The sequence below is a fragment of the Equus quagga genome, chromosome 6 (assembly GCF_021613505.1).
Source record: "Equus quagga isolate Etosha38 chromosome 6, UCLA_HA_Equagga_1.0, whole genome shotgun sequence".
NCBI classification, from domain to species: Eukaryota; Metazoa; Chordata; class Mammalia; order Perissodactyla; family Equidae; genus Equus; species Equus quagga.
In genome coordinates, this window is record NC_060272.1 from 80,136,396 (window position 1) to 80,155,704 (window position 19,309).

Sequence of the window (19,309 nt, forward strand, 5' to 3'; positions counted from 1 at the left end):
TTGTGAATGAATGAAATATGAGATCATAAAGTCACTGACTTGAAAAATGTCTCTATTCCTTAACCTGGTTGCTTTGTAATAGAAACAAGTACTTTGAGCATCTCCTCTCCTTACCACTATCCTTCATCCATGGTATTTTTGTGACCAAGTAAATTGCTGATCAGCTTTAGTCTCCGTTTTTCCACCGTTGAAACGGGGCTTGGGGACGCCTGTTTCACAGGCCGGCTGTGGGGCTGAGGGAGCTGGTTTAGGTAGAGAGCCTGGAGCAGCGCCAGGCCCTTCCGCACTCTTCATTCCATTGTCCTCTCATCCTGCCCATTTCCTTTAAGTCTGCCAATAGCTTCTATTTATGGTCTGTCCAACAGCAGCATAAGTTTCCTTAGAGTATAATCTTAAACTGGTAGAAAATTTGCTAGAAAATTTCCTAGTGGAAGAGTTGAAGCTTTTGGCAAATGTTAATAAATGAAACATTCTATCATTTTTGGAACTTTGTTAACTCTACAATAGCCAGCTGGTGTTTTGCCCCCAGATTTTCCAGTGTTGAGCAAGAAGCACAACAGATTTTTGAAATTCCTCCGCTAGGGCAAGGTCTCCTGGCAGTAGCATGTAATGCGAACAGTGTTTTAGTTTTCCATCCCATGGAGTCACTCAGCCATGCCAGAGAGCCGTTTTCTCAGAGAAAAATGTTAATGGACCTGAGGAGTTGTGAAGTATATTTTCTGAATTTTAGTTTACTGGCTCTCTGCCGCTTGTGGGTACAGCGGCCAGTTTAAAAACATGTCTCCCTGTAGTCAGAAGCATTGCCTCCAGCCGGGTCATTTGCGGCCAAATGTCAGAGTTGGTATTTCACAAATGTCTGAGACCCTTGGAGGGGTGGAGAGGATGCGTAGATTCTGACTTTCAACCAGAAGTTGACACGTATTCATTATCTTTAGAAGTCAGTTTCAGTCTTCGATAAGGTGGAGTGAAGGAAAAGAGATATTGCCAAATTGCAGCTAAAGAAGAAGCGGCAGGAAGTAAGAAGAGCCCTGGGTCCTGCGGGAAGATGATTACGCGGTTAACTGACGTGCGTTTCTGGAAAGTCATCATACTGCCACCACTTTGAGGCAGCCGCGGTGAACATGTTGGTATCTGCTGTGATTTGTACATTTTACAAAGATGGGGTCACATTGTATGCGCTGTTTGATTTGTTTGTTTTGGCTTTGTGTTGGAAACCTTTCCTGAGTATCCAGTGATGTGGGCCCATCGTTTACATTTGGGAGTGATTGGAAGGACTGTGGGGTGGGGCTTACTGATTGGGGCTTCATGGCAGCGTGATCAGGTGGAGAGCCAGACCCACAAATGTCCCATCTGGAGGCTTGTCTCCGGGGCCCTTTGGCTTTTCCAGAGGAGAGCCTCAGGTCTATGAGGTGTGGGGCAGTGGGAGTGGCTCTTGGAGTCAAGGCAGGGTGGAGGGCCAAAGGGCAGAGGGCAGAGGGCCGCGGTCGATTCAGCGTGTCCTGGCTCACTTCATCCTGCTTTGTGCCTGTGCTTCCTATCTGCTCCTGGCCGTGCTGCAGTCTGATTCCACAGCTTCTGCTTCAGTGTCTCCAGGGGAGGGGGCCGGGCAGAGTGGGCACCTGAGGACGCAGGAGCTCTGCATCTAGACCTCCAGCAACACGCCCTCTTTTCCACCCCACGCCTCATCCTCTCCAGCCCTGTGGGCTCACAGCACGCACTTGGGTGTGTCATACTCTTATGGGGAGGCAGTGGCTGCCCCTCCATCAGGTTTCTGTGTTCTAAAAGGTCCTGAAATCCCTTCTTCTCCACTGTGATTGTTAAACAAGAGCTATGATGTAAAAGTAGGTAGAGTAATGAGACAGTGATTTGGCGTGATCAGTGCACCAAGTATAAGTCAAAGTCCCATATATAGTTTTGTTACCCACTTTTTTTTTTTGCTGAAGGAAGATTCACCCTGAGCTAACATCTGTTGCCAATCTTCCTCTTTTTTCAGTATATGGGCCGCCTCCAGAGCGTGGCCACTGACAGACAAGTGGTATATGTCATTGCCCAGGAACCAAAGGGGAACACGCCGAACTTAACCACTAGGCAACCAGGGCTGGCTTGATGTTACCCACTTTTTGTTTGTTTGTTTGTTTTTATGTAACAGTATACAGTCAGGCATCACTTAATGACAGGGATAGGTTGTGAGAAAAGCATCATTAGGTGATTTCGTGTTTGTGTGAGCTTATGTAAGTGCACTTTCACAAACCTAGACGGTATACCCTAGTACCCACCTAGGTTGTATGGTAGTAATCTTATGGGACCATCGTCATATATGCAGTCCATCGTTGACTAAAACATTGTCATGTGGCACATGACTATTGTAAGTATTTCCTCATGTCATTAAATTTTATTCTCTAACGCATTTTTTTCCCAACACTGTTTTATTACACTGAATGATTGATTGATGTTATTTTGGGACACTCAGATTGTTTGTAATTTTTCACCCATGAGCAACCCCTGGTTGGATGTACTTTTAATTAACTGTCTTGTTGCTAGATATGACTTGCTGAGCCAAATTGAGACCAGTTGTCCAACAGAGAATTTAAACCAGTTTGAAAGAGAGATTTCTGGTTAGTTGCATGACAGGAGATGGTGGGGAGACAGGAGCAGGTACAAGGGAAGAGTGGGTCATTCTGTACTTTGAGAAGGTCTCCAGGGCACCGAGTCAGATGTGAAATGGTGCTTGTTCCTGCCTTCCCAGAGCTCGCTAGGTGGTGGGGAAACCACTGTGCCAGACACAGTGGATACAGGCATGAATAGGACTCAGTTTCTGGCCCAAAGGATAAGGAGGCAGGATTGTGAAGAGAGACCATAGGCCATGGGACAGACAGAACCTGGCCCTTGGTTCTACTGTTAAATGTTTTGTGCTGATTGATGATGATGTAATATTTCAAGCACTTATTAAGGTAGAGAGAATATAGAACATTTTTCCACATTTGTTCCAGAGACTTTTAGAAGAAACACTATTACACATGTGGTCGAGCTTCTCTGCTCTTTAGTCTCACGCTCCACCCCCCGACCCCACCCAGGCAACTGCCATCCCAAATTAATCTTCTCATTCCCCATCATATTTTATGATGCACACTATAACCAATCTACAGTACTGTTTTACAAGTTTTTTTTTTAAAAAGTCTGTACAATATGGGGCTGGCCCGTGGCCGAGTGGTTAAGTTCGCGTGCTCCGCTGCAGGCGGCCCAGTATTTTGTTGGTTAGAATCCTGGGCGTGGACATGGCACTGCTCATCAAACCACGCTGAGGCAGCGTCCCACATGCCACAACTGGAAGGACCCACAACGAAGAATATGCAACTATGTACTGGGGGGCTTTGGGGAGAAAAAGGGAAAAAATAAAATCTTAAAAAAAAAAAGTCTGTACAATATGATTTTGCAACTTGCTTTTTTCATTCTTTTTTTCCTAGATTTATCCATGTTGATAGATGAGGCTCTCATTCATCTCAGTTCTTGAGTTGTATTGCATTGTGTAATTGCACACCACTTCTCTGTCCATCGTCCTGTCCGTGGACTTTAGATCGTGTCCAGTTGTTCAGTACAAACAGGAGCGCAGCGCATGCTCTTCTTTGTGTCTTCTGGTGAACATGCAGGGACTTTCTGTCTGGCGTCTGCCTGGAAGTGGGATTTCAGGGCTGTGGGAATTGAGCATCTGTAACTTTACTAGATATTGTCAGAGTGTTCTCCTGTGTGGTCATGCCCATCCACACTTCTCTCCTCAGCTTATCGGGGCAGGTCTCTGTCCTCGCCAATACTTGGCGATGTCAGACAGTTTAAATATTTGTCAGTCAAATGAGTGTGAAATGGTCCCTTGTTTTAAAAAATGCAGTTCTATAATTAATGATGTTGGACTTCATTGGCTGTTTGGGTTTTGAATTCTGACTTTACTGCTGACTGTATAAATTTGGGAAATGATTACTTACTCTGAGCCTTAGTCTCCTGATTTTGATGAAACCATGAATATGTACATTTTAGAGTTATTCTGAGAATTGGAGACCACATGCACAGTTCCCGGCTCTGTGTGTCTCTCAGTCTTGTGTCACAATACCAACAATACTCAGAAGGCTACCCTCCCAAGTTGAGGAGACCCCCCCAAAAGGCTGTGGTCTGGAGCAGGAGGAGCCAGTAACAGAGGTCCCGTTGGAGCTGTGGGACCCTCCTGGGAACACAGCAGGAGTCCCAGGAGCACCCGTACGCGGTCGCTGTGCTGTGGAGGCGCGGCCCGTCAGTGCAGCTGCACTGTTGTGCTAGCCTGTTGGCTGGGCTCCCCTCTGCTCCCCTTTATTCTCCACAGAGCGGCTGGAGGATCCTTTGAAAACAGAAGTCAGGTCTCGTGGTCAGAACCTCTCGTGGCTCCTGTCTCACTCAGGGTAAAAGCCACAGCCCTGGGCATGGCCTCTGTGCCAAGGTTTCACACTGTAGTTTCTTCCCCAGTGGTAGTCACTGGCAAGTATTAAACAAAGTGATTGGATTTTAAACCATTGTTGGAAATTGGAAACTGTTACAGAGATTCTGAGGCTTTGAGGTGTGAATTAAAAGTTAAACCCCCAGTATGTATCTATTTCAAAGTTACGCTGTAACTTTTCATGAAAAATACATAAAACCTTAACTACATAGCCAGGGAATTTCAGTTTTCAGTACCATATTTCATAACTAAAATATTTATACATTTTGATAAGTTACTCTGTATTTAATAAATTATACTGTATCTTTCAAGGGGACTTTGTAAAAGTAGCAGATTACTGTCTTCCTTCTTAGATGAGCCTGTTACTTTCTAGATCATCCCAATTGCTTTATAACATTTAAAAACATAGCCACACGGAAGAGAGCTCTGTGTGACCTGCATCCCCTTGATGCTTGTGGGCTGACCCACCCCAACAGAGTGAGGCAGGGTACCTGGAGGCTACAGAACACACAGAAGACAAAAGCAGCTACTCACTTAAAAAGCAAAGAAAGCGAGCTTCAAGGTCTGTGACAACGGTGTGTTTTGGTGAGGTGAGCCCATGTGCTGTTTTCGGGTGAGTGGGCCTTAATGGCACAACTGTGCGGGCAGCATTTGTCTGATCTGGAGGGAAGAGCAGCTAGTCTTCCCACATATTCAGCCGACTTAATTGCAGGAGCCAGGACTGGCTTGTAGCCCAGAAATATGTGTTCTTCCAGAATCCCATCGAAGCTGTCTGTGCTTCAGCTTTGATGACTCTGGTTTATCTTTTGGCCATCTTGATGCTCAGTCATGGCACAGGGTAGTCCTTCATAAATTCAGTCTCATATAGTATGTAACTCATGTGGCAAACAGTTCTTATGGAGTGACCCTGCCATCCACTTGCCTTTTCAAGGATGTGTGCAGTGGGCGTTAGAGACAGGGCTGGGTAGTGCTGCCTTTGAGAGCCACATGCACATCTTGGGGCATGTTTTCTTCTCACTGATGACAGATTTCCCCGCCTCACTCACAGACCATGGCCCATCGCTTTTCTTGCTGTAATTTTTCTTCCTCAAGCATCATGGGCTGAGGCAGAAACTGAATTCTTTTCCTTTATGAACACATTTTTTCTGTGAAGGTAGAGTTCCCAACAAGAGTGTGAATTAAAATTCCAAATTAACTCCCTTCTTACTTCTGCTCCTTACGCTGAGTAACGCCTTCGAGGCACCAGAAGACAAGTGGCAGGTGGCCTTTGTCTTACCTTTTGTTTAGTGTCTTGATCTCTATCCCTGTCAGAGGCAGCATTGGAGGTTCAGAGTTAAGTTCCTTCTGGACCCATGTCCTGATCTCTGAACCTGCCTTGAAAGGGAGAGAAAGCTGTACCTAAGCCTAGGGTCAGTGCAGCTCTGGCCAGCCTGAGCCCTGCCCAGCAAGGGGAGCCAAGAAGGCTGGCATTGGGTCTCAGCATCTATCCAGTTGAGACCACACTCTGTCAGAGTCAGGCTCTGTTCTTTCTAAATTGTCTCTGTACACAATCTTTTCCTGTCTACTGGAAAGTTTGTTGAGCTGTCTTCTGAATTCTTCCCACCCCCCCACCCCCCGGCATCCTTCAGCTCGTTCTTTGAAAGTGCAAGTATTAGGTTTTCTTTTGTGTTGGGAAAACATGGACCTCTACCTACTCATGACCCTCTGGCTGATAGTTACCAGAATTTTCCCTAGAATTCTGTCTTCTGTGGGACAAACATTCCTTCCTGTGGATTGCACCATTCCTGTGCTATCTACCAAAGGCTTCTCACTCTCCCAAGCACTCAGAATGCTGGGGCTTATCTCTGTCCGTAGAAGTGATGGTCTGGATTTCCTTCGTTGTTTCCATGGGCAGTAGAGATTGTTTTAGAGACTTTGTGGAAGTGAGGCACATGATGACTGCCCCGTGGTTTTGTGTGTTTGCTTATTTTTTTGGTGAATTGTACAAGCCAACTTTTAGAGTACCCGTTGTCCTCCTTAAAAACAAGAATGTCAGGGGCCGGCCCTGTGGCTGAGTGGTTAAGTTCACACACTCTGCTTTGGTGGCCCAGAGTTTCGTTGGCTAGGATCATGGGCGCAGACATGGCACCACTCATCAGGCCATGCTAAGGTGGCGTCCCACATGCCACAGTTAGAAGGACCTACAACTAGAGTATACAACTGTGTACTGGGGGGCTTTGGGGAGAAGAAGAAGAAAAAAAAAAAGGACTGGCAACAGATGTTAGCTCAGGTGCCAATCTTTAAAAAACAAAACAAAACAGGAGTGTGTGATGGGGGAGTGCTGTGGCTGGGCCAGAGCAGATCCTGCCCAGTGGAGCTGCTGTGCATCCCATGTTGGACTTTGGCTCTCACTCCTTGGACCAAGGTGCTGCTGGATGGCCCCCTGCTGCCATTGGAGCCAAAGGGCTTCCAGCCACAACGCAGGGGTGCCTGCAGTGGGAGGCCGGGGCTAGACAGCCCACTGCAGTGCTGGTTTCCTAAGCCCAGACCATGGGCTAACTGTGCCCGTGCAAGTTCGTGCGTAGATGTACGTGCTGATCGGACCCAATGATTCTCCTTTATAAGACACTGACACTGAACAGCATGGGTACTGTTAAAGATTGATTCTTCCATCCTTTCATGAAGCATTTTAAGGTGTTTTTGTATGTTATGCTCTATTTTCCTATTGCTTTTCATTATTGAAAAAAAATAGGAGTGTATTTTTCTCAAAAAGAGATTGGATTTAAGTCATCATATAGCCATACCCAAGAGTTTAGTACTGCTTTAAGAACAAAAACATTTAAAGATACAATAATAATTTCGTGATCAAATATGAACTCAACAAATATTTAAGGGCCTGCAAGGTTGCAAGACCATGTAAAAAGGCTGTACTTGCTGCTGAATATGCAGCCAAATTATGATAAATAAATGCAAAGTAAGTGTTTTATTATTAGGGTCATTATAGGAAAACTAGAATAATCTAATGGATTATACTGGAATAAAAACATGTTTATTAAGATTCTCAAACTTCACCAGTCACACTAGCAATCGATATTGGGATGATGTTCTCATTTTCTGAAGAAATATTTTTTCTTGGGGTTTTGTTAAATCTCTGTTAATATTAATAATAATCTTATGTATCTGTAAGTTCAACTTTTCAGAAAACTTTCTGATCTTAACAGAAATTAAGTTTATTTGGGCAAAAGTTTAGGAGTTCAGACCACTTGAAGTTTAAGATAAAATAAACAGGTGGACATATTTTCTGGATTATACACTGCAGAAAAAGAAGTAAGAGTCCGTTATCAGTTATCTATTGTTGTGTCACAGACCATCCCGGAATTTTTAGTGGCTGAAAAATAACAATAATTTATTATTTATTATGATCCTCTTGGGTGGCTGGACTCTGCTGGGTAGGTCTGCTGCTCCATGTGGGGTCTGCTTGGGTTCTGTGTGGCTCATTCGGCTGAGAGCTCAGCTGGTGCGCAACATCCAGGATGGCATCACTCAGGTCAGAACGGCAGCAGGGCAGGCTGGAACTCCTGAGGTGGCTGGGTCTCTCGGCTACCCAGGGACCCGAGGAGTGAAAAGAGGCCTCTTGAGGGCTAGGCTCAGAGCTGGCGGAGCGTCACTTCTGCGTCATCCCATGGACTGGAGCAAGTCCCAGTCCAGCCGAGATTAAAGGGCTGGGGAGACAGACGCCACCCCCCGATAGGAGCTGCAGCCCGTGCACACAGGGATGGAGTCATTGGTGCCACTCGCTTTTGGATACGTGAATAGAAATATAGGATTTAGGGCCCCTGAAGCTGCATGTGTGTGTGTGTGAACTGAATTTTGGTATATTAAGTTTCGATGGCATTTTTCATACTCCTGTTGACCTATTTCCATAGTAGCAAAAGTAAAATCTTTAAAATTTTAGCAAACATCCCACAGAATCATGGAATTTTAGAGTTGACAGGAACATTGGGGTTATTACCTTGTGAAACCTTGCCCTCTCGTTGGACTCAACTGTGATCTGGAGAATTTTTGTCGTCTGCTCACAATTCCACAGCTAGATAATATAGGCAGTTTTATTATAACAGAATTTGACATATGCGTAAGTATTGTTTTTTTAATTAATTTTTTTACTGAGGTCATATTGATTTATAACATTATATAAATTTCAGGTGTACATCATTGTATTTCAGCTTCTGTGTAGACTGTCATGTTCACCACCAAAACTCTAGTTGCCATCTGTCACCGTACATGTGTCCCTTCACCCCTTTTACACTCGCCCCTCCCCCTTCCCCTCTGGTAACCACCAATCTGTTCTCTGTCTCTATATGTTTGTTTGTTGTTGTTTTTAATCTTCCACTTATGACTGAGATCATATGGTATTTGGCTTTGTCCCTCTGACTTATTTCACTTAGGTCCATCCATGTTATTGCAAATGGCAAGGTTTCATCTTTTTTTGACTTTTTTGACTTTTTCCCTCTGACTTATTTCACATAGTTCCATCCATGTTGTTGCAAATGGCAAGATTTCATCTTTTTTTATGGCTGAGTAGCATTCCATTGTCTATATATATATATACCATATCTTTATCCATTCATCAGTTGATAGGCACTTGCATTGATTCTGCATCTTGGCTATTGTGAATAAAGCTGCGGTGAACATAGGGGTGCATGTATCTTCTCAAGTTAGTGTTTTTTTTGTGTTCTTTGCATAAATACCCAAAAGTAGAATAGCTAGATCATATGGTAGTTCTATTTTTAACTTTTTGAGAAATTTCCAAACTGTTTTCCATAGTGGCTGCACCAGTTTACATTCCCACCAGCAGTGGGAATCCTCCACATCCTGTCCAACACTTGTTATTTCTTGTCTTTTTAGTAATCGCTGTTCTGGTGGGCGTGAGGTGATATCTCATTGTGGTTTTGATTTGTGTTTCTCTAATTAGCGATGTCGAACATCTTTTCATGTGCCTGTTGGCCGTCTGTATATCTTCTTTGGAACAATGTCTGTTCATATCCTCTGCCCAGTTTTTGATTGGGCTGATGTTTTATTGTTGTTGAGTTGTATGAGTTCTTTATATATTTTGGAGATTGACCCTTTATCAGATAATATAATTTGCAAATATCTTCTCCCAATTATTAGGTTGTCTTTTCGTTTTATTGATGGTTTCCTTTGCCATGCAGAGGCTTTTTAGTTTGATGGAGTTCCGTTTGTTTATTTTTTCTTTTGTTCCCTTGCCTGAGGAGACATGATATTCAAAGAGGTACTGCTAAGGCTGATGTCAAGAGCATTCTGCCTATGTTTTCTAGGATTTTCTTGGTTTCAGGTCTTACATTCAAGTCTTTAATCCATTTTGAGTTGATTTTTGTGTATGGTGCAAGATAATGATCTACTTTCATTCTTTCGCTTGTGGCTGTCAAGTTTTCCCAACACCATTTATTTAAGAGACTTTCCTTTCTCCACTGTATGTTCTTGGCTCCCTTGTCAAAAATTAGCTGTCCATAAAAGTGTGGGTTTATTTCTGCGCTCTTGATTCTGTTCCATTGATCTGTGTGTCTGTTTTTGTGCCAGTACCACGCTGTTTTGGTTACTATGCCTTTGTAGTATATTTTGAAGTCAAGAAGTGTGAAATCTGCAGCTTTGTTCTTTTTTCTTGGGGTTGCTTTGGCTATTCGGGGTCTTTTGTTGTTGCATATTTCTAAAGGATCTTTGTGAAGAATTTCATTGGGACTTTCATAGGGATTGCATTGAATCTATGGATTGCTTTAGAAAGTATGGACATTTTTACTAAGTTAATTCTTCTGGGGCTGGCCCCATGGCCCAGTGGTTAAGTTTGGTGCACTACACTTCGGCAGCCTGGGTCCAGTTCCTGGGCACAGACCTACACCACTTGTCAGCAGACATGCTGTGGCAGTGACCCACATACCACATAGAGGAAGACTGGCACAGATGTTAGCTCAGGGTGAATCTTCTTCAGCAAAAATAAATAAATAGATAGATAAATAGATAAATAAATAAATAATTCTTCCAATCCATGAGTATGGAATCCTTTCCATTTCTTTGTGTCTTCTTAAGTTTCTTTCAACAGTGTTTTATAGTTTTCCTTGTACTGGTCTTTCACCTCCTTGATTATATTTATTCCTAGGTATTTTATTCTTTTTGTTGTGATTGTAAACAGGATTGTATTCTTGATTTCTCTTTCTGCTATTTGGTTGTTAGTGTATAGAAATGCAACTGATTTTTGTATGTTGATTTTGTACCCTGCAACTGTACTGTATTCATTTATTATTTCTAATAGTTTTTTCGTGGGTTCTTTAGGGTTTTCTATATATAAAATTATGTCATCTGCAAATAGTGACAGTTTTACTTTTTCCTTTCCAATTTGGATTCCTTTTATTTCTTTTTCTTGCCTTATTGCACTGGCTAGGACTTCCAGTATGTTAAATAAGAGTGGCAAAAGTGTGTTTCCTTGTCTTGTGCCTATTCTTAGAGGGATGACTTTCAGTTTTTCTCCATTGAGTATGATGTTAGCTGTGGGTTTGTCATATATATAGTCTTTAGTATGTTGAGATGCATTCCTTCTCTACCCAATTTATTCAAAGTTTTAATCATAAATGGATGCTGTGTCTTGTCAAATGCTTTCTCTGTATCTATTGAGATGATCATGTAATTTTTTATTCTTCATTTTGTTAATGTGGTGTATCATGTTGATTGATCTGTGAATGTTGAACCATCCTTGCATCTCTGTAATAAATCCCATTTGATCATGGTATATGATCCTTTTAATATATTGTTATATTTGATTTGCTAATATTTTGTTGAAGATTTTTGCCTCTATGTTCATCAGTAATATTGGCCTTTAATTTTCTTTTTGTGTTTCCCTTGTCTGATTTTAGTATTAGGGTAATGTTGGCTTCATAGAATGAGTTAGGAAGCCTCCCCTCCTGTTCAGTTTTTGAGAAGAATTTGGGAAGGATGAGTATTTAATCTTCTTGGAATGTTTGATAGAATTCATGGGAAGCTGTCTGGTCCTGGACTTCTGTTTTTCGGGAGGTTTTTGCTTACTGTTTCAATCTCCTTACTGGTGATTGGTCAGTTTAAATCTCTGTTTTTTCTTGATTCAGTCTTGGAAGGTTGTATGGTTCTAAGACTTTGTTGATTTCTTCCATTTGTTGGCATATAGCTTTTCATAGCATTCTCTTATAATCCTTTGTATTTCTGTGCTATTTGTTGTAATTTCTCCTCTTTCATTTGTGATTTTGTTTATGAGTCTTCTCTCTTTTTTTCTTGGCAAGTCTAGCTAAAAGTTTGTCAATTTTGTTTATCTTTTCAAAGAACCAGCTCTTAGTTTCATTTATCTTTTCTGTTTTCTTCTTAGTCCCTATTTCATTTATTTTCTCTCTGATTTTTATTGTTTCTTTCCTTCTACTGATTTTGGGTTTTAGTTGTTCTTTCTCTACTTCCTTTAGGTATAAAGTTAGATTGCTTATTTGAGATTTTTCTTGTTTGTTGAGGCAGGCCTATATTTCTATAAACTTCCTGGTTAGTACTGCTTTTGCTGTATCCCATAGATTTTGATATGTCATATTTTCATTTTCATTTGTTGCCAGGTATTTTTTGATTTCTTCATTGACTCAGTAGTTGTTCAGTAGCATTTGTTTAATCTCCACGTATTTGTGACTTTTCAAGTTTTCTTTTTGTAGTTGACTTCTAGTTTCATATGGTTGTGGTCAGAAAAGATGCTCGCTATTATTTCAGTCTTCTTAAATTTATTGAGACTTGTTTTGTGGCCCAATGTGTGATCTATCATGGAGAATGTTCCATGTGCATTCAAAGAGAATGTGTATTCTGCAGTTCTGAGATGTAATGTTCTATGTATATCTGGTCATCCATCTGGTCTAATGTGTCATTTAAGGCCAATGTTCCCTTATTGATCTTCTGTCTGGATGGTCTATCTATCCATTGGTGTAAGTGGAGTGTTAAAGTCCCCCACTATGATTGTGTTACTGTCAATTTCTCCTTTAATGTGTGTTAATATTTGCTTTGTGTGTTTAGATGCTCCTGTATTGTCCTCATAGATATTTACAGGTGTTATATTGTCTTGTTGGATTGTTCTCTTTATCATTATTTAATGCCTTTGTCTCTTGTCCCAGTTTTTTTTTGAAATTTTTTATTTATTTTTTTTTAATTTCAGTAACATTGGATTATAAGATAGCTTTCGGATGTACATCATAATATATTTTGAATTCTGTGTAGATTACATCATGTTCACCACCCAAAAACTAATTATAGTCCATATAGTCCCCTCACATGTGAGCCTAATCACCCCTTTTGCCCTACCCCCCTTCCCCCCATGGTAACCACCAATCCATTCTCTGTTGCTATGTGTTTGTTTGTCGTTGTTTTTATCTTCTACTTATGAGTGAGATCATATGGTATTTGACTTTCACCCTCTGACTTATTTCATTCAGCATAATACCCTCAAGGTCCATCCATGTTGTCGCAAATGGCCAGATTTCATCATTTCTTATGGCTGAGTAGTATTCCATTGTGTATAAATACCACATCTTCTTTATTCATTTGTCCCTTGATGGGCACCTAGGTTGCTTCCAAGTCTTGGCTATTGTGAATAATGCTGCAATGAACATAGGGGTGCAGGCATCTTTATACCTTTGCATTATCAAGTTCTTTGGATAAATACCCAGCAGTGGGATAGCTGGATCATATGGTAGATCTATTCTTAATTTTCTGAGGATACTCCATATCCTCAGATATGCTATCTTGCTTTCCATAGTGGCTGCACCAGTTTGCACTTGCACTAGCAGTGTACAAGGGTTCCCATCCCTCCACATCCTCTCCAACATTTGTTGTTTCCTGTCTTGTTAATTATAGCCATTCTGACTGGAGTCATTGTAGTTTTGATTTGCATTTCCCTGATAGCTAATGATGTTGAGCATCTTTTCATATGCCTGTTGGCCAACCGTATATCTTCTTGGGAGAAATCTCTGTTCAGATCTTTTGCCCATTTTTTAATTGGGTTGTTGGTTTTTTTGTCGTTGAGCTGTGTGAGTTCTTTGTATATTTTGTATATTAACCCCTTATCTGATGTATGGTTTACAAATATCTTCTCCCAATTGTTAGGTTGTCTTTTCGTTTTGTTGATGGTTTCCTTTGCTGTGCAGAAGCTTTTTAGTGTGATGTAGTCCCATTTGTTCATTTTTTCTTTTGTTTCCCTTGCCCAGTCAGACATGGTACTTGAGAATATGCTGCTAAGACCGATGTCAAAGAGGGTACTCCCTGTGTTTTCTTCTAGAAGTTTCATGGTTTTGGGTCATACACCCAAGTCTTTAATCCATTTTGAGTTGATTTTTATGCGTGGTGTAAGGGAATGGTCTACTTTCATTCTTTTGCATGTGGCTGTCCAGTTTCCCCAACACCATTAATTGAAGAGACTCTCCTTTCTCCATCATATGCTCTTGGCTCCCTTGTTGAATATTAGCTGTCCATAAATGTGTGGGTTTATTTCTGGGCTCTCGATTCTGTTCCATTGATCTGCATGTCTGTTTTTGTGCCAGCACCATGCTGTTTTGGTTACTGTGGCTTTGTAGTATATTTTGAGATCTGGGAATGTGATACCTCCAGCTTTGTTCTTTTTCCTCAGGGATCCTTTGGCTATTTGGGGTCTTTTGTTGTTCCATATAAATTTTAGGATTCTTTGTTCTATTTCTGTGAAAAATGTTGTTGGAACTTTGATAGGGATTGCGTTGAATCTGTAGATTGTTTTAGGAAGTATGGACATTTTAACAATGTTAATTCTTCCAATCCAAGAGCACAGAATATCTTTCCATTTCTTTGTGTCTTCTTCGATTTCTTTCAACAATGTTTTATAGTTTTCAGTGTACAGATCTTTCACCTCTTTGGTTAAGTTTATTCCTAGGTATTTTATTCTTCTTATTGCAATTTTAAATGGGATTGTATTCTTAATTTCTCTTTCTGCTACTTCGTTGTTAGAGTATAGAAACACAACCGAGTTTTGTACATTGATTTTGTATCCTGTGACTTGACTGTATTCCTTTATTGTTTCTAAAAGTTTTTTAGTGGATTCTTTAGGGTTTTCCAGATATAAAATCATGTCGTCTGCAAAGAGTGACAGTTTCACTTCTTCTTTTCCAGTGTGGATCCCTTTTATTTCTTTTTCTTACCTGATTGCTCTGGCTAGGCCTTCCAATACTATGTTAAATAAGAGTAGTGACAGTGGGCATCCTTGTCTGGTTCCTGTTCTTAAAGGGATCGCTTTCAGTTTCTCTCCATTGAGAATGATATTTGCTGTGGGTTTGTCATATATGGCCTTTATTATGTTGAGGTATTTTTCTTCTATACCCATTTTATTTAGAGTTTTTGTCTTAAATGGGTGCTGTATCTTGTCAAATGCTTTCTCTGCATCTATTGAGATGATCCTGTGATTTTTATTCTTCATTTTGTTAATGTGGTGTATCATGTTGATACATTTGCAGATGTTGAACCATCCCTGCATCCCTGGAATGAAACCCACTTGATCATGTTGTATGATCTTTTTAATGTATTGTTGTGTGCAATTTGCTAGTATTTTGTTGAGGATTTCTGCATCGATGTTCATCAGTGATATTGGCCTGTAATTTTCTTTTTTAGTGTTGTCCTTGTCTGGTTTTGGTATCAGGATAATGTTGTCCTCATAGAATGAGTTAGGAAGCCTCCCCTCCTCTTCAATTTTTTGGAAGAATTTGAGAAGGATAGGTATTAATTCTTCTTTGAATGTTTGGTAGAATTCACCAGGGAAGCCATCTGGTCCTGGACTTTTATTTTTTGGGAGGTTTTTGATTGCTGTTTCGATCTCCTTATGGTGATTGGTCTATTCAAATTTTCTACTTGTTCTTGGTCCAGTTTTGGAAGGTTGTATGTTTCTAAGAATTTATCCATTTCTTCTAGATTATCCAATTTGTTGGCGTATAGCTTTTCATAGTATTCTCTTATTATCTTTTGTATTTCTGATGTGTCTGTTGTAATATCTCCTCTTTCAGTTCTGATTTTATTTATTTGAGCCTTCTCTCTTTTTTTCTTGGTGAATCTAGTTAAGGGTTTCTCAATTTTGTTTATCTTTTCAAAGAACCAGCTCTTGGTTTCATTAATTTTTTCTTTTAGTCTCTATTTCATTTATTTCTGCTCTGATTTTTATTATTTCCTTCCTTCTGCTGATTTTGGGCTTTGTTTGTTGTTCTTTTTCCAGTACCTTTAGATGCGGTGTTAGATTCTCTATTTGGGACTTTTCTTCTTTGTTGAGGTAGGCCTGAATTGCTATAAACTTCCCTTAGAACTGCTTTTGCTGCATTCCACAGATTTTGGCATGTCGTATTTTCATTTTCATTTGTCTCCAGGAATTTTTTGATTTCTCCTTTGATTTCTTCATTGACCCAGTCGTTGTTCAGTAGCATTTTGTTTAATCACCACATTTTTGTGGCTTTTCTGGTTTTCTTCCTGTAGTTGATTTCTAGTTTCATACCTTTGGGGTCAGAAAAGATGCGTGGTATTATTTCAACCTTCTTAAATTTATTGAGACTTGTTTTGTGTCCTAATATGTGATCAATCCTGGAGAATGTTCTATGTGCATTTGGAAAGAATGTGTATTCTGTGGTTTTTTTGGAAGGAATGTTCTGTATATATCTACTAAGTCCATCTGGTCTAATGTGTCCTTTAAGGCCAGTGTTTCCTTATTGATCTTCTGTTTGGATGATCTATCCATTGGTGTAAGTGGAGTGTTAAAGTCCCCTACTATTATTGTGTTACTGTCTATTTCTCCTTTTTTGTCTGTTAATAATTGCTTTATACATTTAGGTGCTCCTATGTTGGGTGCACAGATATTTACAAGTGTTATATTTTCTTGTTGGATTGTTCCTTTTATCATTATGTAGTTTCCTTCTTTGTCTTTTGTTAGAGTTTTTGGTTGAAAGTCTATTTTGTCTGATATAAGTATTGCTATCCCCGCTTTCTTTTCTTTGCCATTTGCATGGAATATCTTTTTCCATCCTTTCACTTTCAGTTTGTGAGTGTCTTTAGGTCTCAAGTGTGTCTCTTGTATGTAGCATACACACGGGTCTTGTTTTTTTATCCAATCAGCCACCCTGTGGCATTTGATTGGAGCATTTAGTCCATTGACTTTTAAAGTAGCTATTGATAAATATGTATTTATTGCCATTTTGTTAGGTTTTTTTCCTGAGTGTTTTAGTAGTTCTTCTCTGTTCCTGTCTTTTTTCTCTTGCTCTCTTCCCTTGTGGTTTGTTGGCTATCTTTAGTAATATGCTTGATTTCTTTTGTCTGACTTTTTTGCTCACTTATTATATGTTTCTGATTTGTGATTACCGTGAGGATCATATTTAATATTCTATGTATATAACAGTCTATATCAAGTTGATAGACTCTTTAGCTTGACCTATTTCTAAAAGCTCTACTTTTTCACCCCTCCCCTCCCACATTTTATGTTTTTCAAATCATATATCGTCTCCTGTTTAGTGTGTGTCCATCCATTACCCTCTTATCATTGAAATAGGTGATTTTAGTACATTTGTCTTTTAACCTTCATGTCATATTCACAGGTAGTTAATCTGCAAGCTTTACTACATTTTTACCTTTACAAGTGATTTTATTGCCTGGGGTTTTTTTGGTGTTGTTTTTTTTTGATAATAATTTTTTTTTTAATCTGTATTTGTGGTCCTTGCTTTCCCACTTAAAGAAGTCCCTTCAACATTTCTGGTAGAACTGGTTTCTTGGTAATAAACTCCTTTAATTTTTGCTTGTCTGGGAAGCTCTTTATCTCTCCTTCCTATCTGAATGACAACCTTGATGGATAGAGTACTCTTGGCTGTAGGTTTTTTCCTTTTAGCACTTTAAATATGTCGTGCCATTCTCTTCTTGCCTGTAGGGTCTCGTCTGAGAAGTCTGCTGATAGCCTGATGGGCTTCCCTTTATACGTCACTTGTGGCCTTTCTCTTGCTGCTTTTAGGATTCTCTCTTTATCTTTAATTTTGGACATCTTAATTATGTCTTGGTGTGGGCCTCTTTGGGCTTATCTTGTTTGGAGCTCTCTGTGCTTCCTGAATTTGGATGTCTGTTTCCTTCCTCAGATTATGAAAATTTTCATCTATTATTTCTTCAAATAAATTTTCTGCCCCTTTGTCTCTCTCTTCTCCTTCTGGGATACCTATAATCCGAATGTTAGCACACTTGATATTGTGCCAGAGTTCCCTTAGACTGTTCTCATTCTGTCTAATGCTTTTTTTCTGTTCTGCTTGAGTGATTTCCTCTAGTCTTTCATCTAGCTCACTGATCTGTTCTTCTGCATCCTCTGCTCTGCTATTGAGTCCCTCTAGTGAATTTCTCATTTCCAGTGTTGTATTCTTCATTTCTGATTCTTTTTAATATCTTCCAGTTCTTTGCTGATGTGCTTACTGTGTTCATCCAGTCGTCTCCCAATATCTGTGAGCATCCTCATGATATTTTGTTTGAACTCTTTGTTGAGTAGGTCACTTGTTTCTGTTTCATTTAGTCCTTTTTCTGGGGTTTTGTCTTGTTCCCTTGCTTGGAAAGTATTCCTTTGTCTCCTCATTATGCCTCTTTCTCTGTGCTTATTTCTATGTATTAGGTGAGTTGGCTATATCTCCTGATCTTGGAGATGGCCTTATGTATGAGATGCCTTTAGAGGCCCAGCAGTGTGCTTCCCTCTTGTCACTAGTCCAGAAGATCCAGGAGTGACCCCTTTGTGGGCTGCGTGTGTTCTTCTGTTGTGGCAGGTTGCTCCCACTGCAGGAACCCAGGGAGTCTAGTCTTTCCTTCCCTGGCCAGCTGTTTGTAAATCCAGTTTGGGGAACCTCAGCACTGTTGGCTGCAAAGTCTATCAGCACACTCCTATTGCAGTTTTCCTCTTAATTTTGTTGGTACCCAGTGTAGCTGGTTGCTAGGCTCAGGGGCTTACTGTTGCTATAGGCCTCAGGCCTACAGGGCTGTTGTCAGTTCTCTTAGGAGTACAGCTGAGTGGGGCTGGTCCTAGGGAGCACTCAATTGTTTCAGGCTTTGGAAGGTGGGGCTGATCCTTTTTATGGCTATTTGTGAAGCACAGGTCTCTGATAAGCCTCAACCCCCACAGGACCACACACACTGTCAACACAGTCCTGGTCTCTGCAAACTTCTCAACCCCTGGAGTGTACCCCAATGCCACACTGCAGAGGCCCCCACCTCTCCACCAGTGCCCCCCACAGTTCACCTGGTCCTCACACAGGCCCTGCCCCATAGAGGCAGACACCCTTGCCTGCCTGTAGAGGATCAAGGCACCCCGTCAATGCAAGCTGAAAAGTAGCCTGAGGGCTTGCTGTTAGGTGGGGCTGGTCCCTAGGGTGGGTTGCCTGCCCTGGCTGGACTGGATTAAATCTGAGCTCTAGTGGGCGTGGCAGACCCCTGGGCTAAGAGGCCAAGGGATGGACCTCAATGGCACCTACCAGGGTCTGTATCAGCTTGCCTGGACCAGTTCAGAATGGCCCCCACTAATGTCTCAGTCTCAGGAGAGGTCGCTTCTCTCACCAAGATGCCCCCAGAGCCCACCAGGTGAGTCTCGTTTCACCAGAGGACTGTCAGCCTTCTCTCTGGTGATTTTAGGTTGCTGCAATAAGTGAGTTTGTGTGTGGGCCCTTTTAGACCTGGGTCTTTTCGGCTTTTGGCGATAGCTTTTCTGGGGGTATCCTCGCTGCAGTTAATAGCCAGCAAAGCCAGACAGTAAGACCCCCGTCTCAGTTGGGCTGAGTCTGAAGGATGCTTATAGCA

The 19,309-nt window shown here is 41.0% G+C and overlaps 1 protein-coding gene across 3 annotated transcripts in view; it reads left to right on the plus strand.

The window, feature by feature from the left end:
• LATS2 (large tumor suppressor kinase 2) overlaps positions 1 to 19,309 on the plus strand; it is a 97,636-nt gene that overhangs the window by 53,244 nt on the left and 25,083 nt on the right. Inside the window, exon 1 of one of the 3 annotated variants that reach the window (XM_046664459.1) lies at positions 766 to 1,123. The exons of the other annotated variants lie outside the window; for them this stretch is intronic. The gene's annotated coding sequence lies outside the window, so the exon portion shown is untranslated. Of the gene's footprint in view, positions 1 to 765; positions 1,124 to 19,309 lie in introns of those variants that run through there. 3 annotated transcript variants of the gene reach the window in all.